The following is a 6804-nucleotide window of genomic DNA, read 5'->3' on the forward strand; positions in this document are numbered from 1 at the left end:
ACGCTGAGCGCGTTGACATTCTAATCCTTCTGCTATATTGGTATGTTTTTTTAGTTGTTAGGGTATAAAAAAAAGTCTCCAACGTTGGTGCAACATAGACGATTGATGCACAGGAAGGCAGGGCGATCTTCACGTAAAAAGATGAACTCACTAACTTAGCTCATTTGGAAACATATACCTGATTACTTCTAATTAATTGCAAGAAAATGGTAATCACAACACAGCGAACGTTACCACAAAAAGTAATCGAAGCCTTAAACGTTACAATGAAATATAATTGATTAGAAGTAATCAGCTACTTGTAACTCGTTACGTACAATTTCTCCCGCGGTTGCTCAGCCACCTGATACATCAAGCTGTGAGCGAACTTTGAATATTTATCCTACAGCACCTTTGGAAAATATATTCATATCCGGTGTTAAGATGCGATAAGGAAAGATAACTGCAACGATACTTGAAAAAGCAAGCGAGCTGGTGCCGATTCATGGTAATAAAAACCCGAGCCTCGGGTTTTTATTACCATAAGGAAAGATATCGCCTGTGTATGTCTTGTAACTCAGCATTCGTCGCGCAACTTTATTTGTAAAGACGTTATCAATGGCATCCGAGAGGTAGTTCCGAGAGTTCTCCATAGATAAAACTGATAGCGTCGTCTATGCTAAAAATAAACCCGATTTATTCGAGTGGTGAATGGCCTGGTTGTACCGCGCAGGTATGCCACTGGATGAAAGAGAATATTCAGATACAGATAATGAACATAGACACACAAGCTTTTTGGTACGCAGCCAGTTTTTGTCACATTGCTTCGAGTAAGCAAGAAATGATTCTGGGTGCCAAATGAGCAAAGTGAACATGGTGTAGCGCGAGAGAGGCGCACTGGTTTAAAAGAGAGATCATTCCACAGCGTTTAGTCTGTTACGACATTGCAAAGGTAACGGAGTACGGTTACTCGCTTCTTATCTGAAAAGAGTTTGCCGCCCGAATAGTGGCGAGTACTAGGGCTCAGAAGAAATGTGGTCATCATCAGCCAATCGTACGTTTAGTCACTGTCACTTGGAGAAATGCACAGCGTGTTTTATTGTGTTTACGCTCCTTGCCTTGACATTGTTTTTTTTTCTGCGTTATTATTGGCGAATTCCAGTAGTGAGATGCTAATGGGATACTCAAAACTCAACATATGGATACAGCTGGGTTGTTACATCACTAAAGGAATTAAATTTCACAGTTCACGGATCAAGGGTGAGCACCGCCTCACTCGAATTCTACTCAGATGATGCAATAAATATTTTGAGGGATACTGGAATACGCGTGCTGTGATGGTGGCCATCGTCAAGCTGTAGAAATATCGAAAAAATGGCTCGCGTGTTTTGTTAACTGCGAAACCGGGCAATATTCCATTTCACGCCAAGCCCGAGGAGAACCGGCGTTACAATCCTGGAGCCAATGGAAGAGCGCAAAGAAATCCATCGTCCTTGCGGTCGTCCTCTTTGTAACACTGCTGCAATTTGAGCTTGTGGATAAAAATAAAAAAAAAGGTAAAATAAGTTGCCAGTGTACGCCTGCGTAGCGTAGCTTTAAATTCAATACGTAAGGCGATATTCTTTCCTTCGAGAAAATTCTGATCTGTAACACGAAGAGAATTCCCATGCGCGGGAGAGTAATAGCTGAATAAATTGACGAGACAGAACAAAATGCTGAAAGTTTTTCAAATGAAATCCAAACCAGGAACCTGAGATTCTGGGCCCGACGCTCAACCACTGCGCCAAGAAGGTGGCCTTTTTTCTTCTTTATTGCAAGAAATATTTACAGTCATTTATGTGCTTCAGGATATGTTTGCACACCTTCGTTTTCAGGATGACGTCTAGATGCGAGCACCACTTCCGCGATTCTTCGCGCTTTAGGTAAACGCTCTTAACACGAGCACCAATATCGTACGCCGACAGGGAGGTGCGTGCAAATGGCGCCGGCGAATGGTTTCAAATCTTAAATGCGATAGCATTTCTCTCGGCAGCGCCAAACGTATACTGCAATCATTTGCATTGCCGCTGCGCCATTAGCCTTACCTTGTGGCGCAGTGCCAAAAGGTAAGGCAGACTCGCTCTAACCAAACTCTACGACCGGAATCTAAATACCTACGATTCCATTTACTTATAGGAGACAGTGAACAGACAACATATACGTTGGTGATCGCACGGTAATTGGTGCGACCGTCTGCTGCCTTTGAGGTAACGCAACATACACAAATAAGAACAAATAAAAAAAAACTGTAAAATTTGCTAGCGCGGGAGGGTGAGCTTGCTTAAGACCTTATTTCCGCAAGCTTTAAAGGCGAGCAAACGTTATTGATCCCGATCTACTTGCTTTTCAAGGTGCCTCGGGTGCACAATCATGTGCGCCTGGGAGTGCTATGAAGGCACCCTATCGATAAAACTGTGCTGGCGCCAGCACGTTTCACAGCTTATGTTCTTACATCCTTTCAGTCGCGGTCAGACTGCTAATACAACATACAAAATGCACTCTGCAGACACTGTCTGATGCGTGTTTTTTATGACGGTACAGCCACAACGGTCACACTAAAACTGCCTGCGGGCATGCTCGAAGTATACATGTGTAGGAGGCAAGCACGCTCCGGCCATATTTGAGGCGCTGTAAATTCTGTCATCCTGTTTGCAGAAACCACCATGTCTTTCGTATGCTTTATGAGCGGTGGCACTGCAGCTTCACACTTCCATGACCCAGCATGCAACCCCCACGACCCGTCAAGTATGTTTTCATAGCTTCTCAAGGAACGCGCCTTATGCACGAGCTACGGACATTACGTCTCCTAGAAGTTATTTACGAAAGCACTGTATGTTTGGACTGAGTCCAATAATAACATCGTCAATGATTGCTCACTGCTCCACAAACATTGAGTCGTTTTTCATCTCTGTGCGAATGTCCATTTAGTGTCTTCGTATTACATGATGACTAACCACTTCATCAGGGATGTACACATTATCACATTTGTTAACCTAAAACATTATCAAATAAGTTTCATTGCTATACTGCGTGCAGATCAATAATTCTTTCGTCTCTTATTTGTTCTTGTTGCAGTTCTTAATCTCGCATGATTTACTCGGCAGTGTAGCCAAAACACGTAGAAGATTCCAGTCAGTACCCAGATAACCCAGGTCCAATTGGTGGTCGTCATTCTTGGGGCGTCTAGAGCTGCAAACTCTTTTTGCTTGGCCAGCGATCTCTTCAGGCTATTCACCTAAAAATGCACACATATGATGAATTGCGGTGCTCCGCGGCGCAATGGGAGAAAACCGAGACATGTTTATTTGAAGGCCACTTAAAACTTGAAGAGGTAAGCTACTTGCAGGCAAGTAAGAAAATAAGCAAATACTTCGAAATAAGACAATATCCAGTCCTGTCATTTACTTTAGGTGCAAAAGACAACGGCTCTATTGACTCCTGCTGTCAGAATTGCCACACCAAAGCAGTCTGGCAAAGCATATGCTCTCTTGGTAAACTCGTCAAGTAGCAGAAAGTCCCAGCCCGACAACCTAGGCAACCGCAGATGTCTGGGAGTTGACAATTAAAAATGACTAGTGTTGCAGTCTTCGGGGCATGTGACGCTCCATCAGTAAGATCTTTTGTACTACACCGCTCCGAGACTTGCGACAGATTACAACAAGGAGCATCAGTGACATAAACTCTATATTGCCTTAAAAAACTCCCATCAAAAAGTGATCAATAGCTAATAAAAGCGAAAACCCTCAGCAGGGACCACCATGATCGCGAAGGGTTTCTATGCCGCATTCACTACCTCAGAATACTAAGTCATATAGCGCTTCACCTACCATACGTATTCCGAATTTTGTTGGCATGCAGCAAGCACAAACAGCACGAAGAGAAAAATAGTACTATAAAGATATTATGCACATTGCAAAGACCCGAGATTGAAGTATATCAAGGAAGCGTGCTCTGCGAGTGTAGTAGTTAGCAAGATTTCACTGCAACGAGTTAAGTTTAGAAGTATTTGTTCCGCAGCGGCAAATTTCTAGGAATTAACCACGAGTTAGAAGATACGGTAAAAGCACCACCCGCAGCACGTAATAAATATACCCGGACACATCCCAGACGTGGTGGCGAACTAATCCTTTTTGAATAGCTGTGCACAAGCCCTATGCTCTCTCGGATTTGCACATCTCAAGATACGTGATAATGTAGTGATTGCGCAGGCGAGCTGGTGGATGTTAACCATTTTGTTCTTAGCCCGAGACTGAGGCAGGAAAAGGGGAAAGTTTCAAAGTAGAATAAAAATGAACAGTCGAGGACACGTGTCCTCTACTGTTCATTTTTATTCTACTTTGAAACTTTCCCCTTTTCCTGCCTCAGTCTCGGGCTCAGAAAACAATGGTCAAGATACGTATTTTGGTATTCTAAGGAGTACAACGAAACAGTACAACTTTGACGACAACGTACTCGCACTTTTTATATGCTTCCTGCGCAAGGCTAAATTACTAATAAAACTGAGCACTAACGTCGAAGAAGAATTATACGTACCATGGCCGTAACGCTGGATTTGCAATAGCGTTGGATTTGGGGAAGTTAGCACGAGCATAAGCCAAATACTCGGGATACCACGATTTCTGTGTCCCCACGTCAAGACGACGACAACGCAGTACATGCACCAAGACGAGTGCTACGCAGGGTGTTTCGCCGGGATCCACAATTGATGCGGTAACGGCACGGCACTTCGAGAAACGACAAAACCGACAGAACTTTGGTTCCATAAAGTTAAATGGTAAAACAAGCATGACCGCCCAGGACAAAAACGTTGCCGTCGCAGCCTCGCCCCTGTGCTATCGACGACGCGGTAGCGCGATCGATTTTGAAGCATCTCGTGCAAGCGAAAAATATTCCAACAACGTTTCTCACTCATGTCACACAGACTAAGAAACACAACCGAGCCTTGTGACCGGAAAAAAAAAAAAGAACACCAATTGCTGAAATGATACAAAGCTCATGGGTTTCACGCCGACAAATAACATCATCGGATTCGTTGAAAACACCGCTCAATTCAAAACCACATGTTTCAGCGTCTAGCGGTCACAATGGCATACGACACACATGTCTACATGTCTTAGACTTGAACCTTACGTGTATCTGTCTTAAAGGGAAGCTACGGAGCTTCTTGAAAAAAATGAGTTATAAGTTAATTCTAGTGTATTTTCACCTCCTGAACCCGAATACCAAAACCATTTGCCGCGCAAGTATTGTTAAACGCGAGAAAAACGCGAAAGACAGTCGCTGTACGTGACGTCATCGACGGATCTTTTGGCTTGCCAAGGCTAGGGAGGCGGGGCTTCAGCCCTATTTTCAGATTGCTCTTATGGCTCTCCGGCGCGTCGCATTGAAATATAATTGTGATATCTGTTATTCTAGAGGCCAAATGAACGCAATTCAAGCGTTTTTTCTCAAATGTAGAAGTGCCCCATCTTCCCTTTAACAGCCACGTTTCTGTCTCGAACAATAAAGAAGTTTCTCGTGAACAGACTTTTGCCCATTACTTGCAAAATGAAGTGAATTACAATTACAAACTACAGGGACTCAACTGTAACTGATTACCGTTACCAATTACTTTCGCTGAAAAGTAACAGATTACTTCATTCGTTACGTCACAAATTATTTTCACGTTGCCTTTCCCTAACACTTATCAAGAAAACTATAAAAATCATTTTGATTTTTTTCAAAAATGTTTTGCTTCACAAGTTTCCGTTTTTCATGCGCCCGGATTATGGTAGTCATTCTTAAATTAATATATACTATTTAAGAGCAAAAATGTAGGCGCACCCCGTTTAACAGTAAGCAGACGAGGCAGTGAAAGCTGCAACAACCAACTGTCATCCTGCTAGCTTAAGGCGCTGGGAAAAGATTTCTGTAATCCTGCAGACAAAGCTAGCGTTGCACATGCACACAAGCACGCCTACTTCTGCTACGAGATTAGGGGGTGAGTAAGCGATCTACGAAAGCTCCCTTTTGAAGCGGGCATTTCAAGAGTGAGCGCAACGTCTCAAAGCTGCGGTCTCGTGCCTGTAGCCTTGACACAATGTTAGCTTTTGCATGAACGTAGTATAGTTGAATGGAGTACTGAAAAATACGTGCGCGGGAGCGCTCATTTTTACGTTTTGGTCGAAGGGGTGGTCGCACACTGAAATTGCTCCAGCATCTGTGATGTGTTCATATTTTGTTTTTTCTTTATTTGTTTCGCGGGTTTGCCGCGTAGGGGACAGAGATAAAGGCGTGGTGCCTGACGAAGCCTCCGCCCCCTAAAGTCCAGCAGCTCAAAGTAGTTTCATAATAACAGATTCTACAAAACATTATACAGTTAAAATAAAACAAGAGAAACAAGTCAAAGAAACAAATTCTTTAAAAGTAACGAGTAATTAAATTAATCCGTCACCAATATTTGTAACAAAATTAAAATGCTGCCCCAAAAAAGGAACATGGCAATTACAAAATTACTTGAAAAAGTAAAGGATTACAATTAATTCTTTCGTTCACTGAGGAGCGGGAATCTAAATATCTTGGTTTAATTATATCGGACACACTTTCATGGTCTCCCCATATAAACCACACTTGTGTATCGGAATCCAGGAAGTTGGGTTTCATTACAAGAAAGTTGAAAGACGCTTAGATTTAGGTTAAGCTACATACTTATTATTCTTTAGTCAGATCTAAATAGGAGTATGCAAATGTCGTTTGGGATCCATTCACTCAGAAAGACGTCAGGAAGTTGGAGATGGTGCAACATCG

The sequence above is a fragment of the Ixodes scapularis genome, unplaced genomic scaffold (genome assembly GCF_016920785.2).
Source record: "Ixodes scapularis isolate PalLabHiFi unplaced genomic scaffold, ASM1692078v2 PGA_scaffold5__190_contigs__length_132052651, whole genome shotgun sequence".
NCBI lineage: Eukaryota > Metazoa > Arthropoda > Arachnida > Ixodida > Ixodidae > Ixodes > Ixodes scapularis.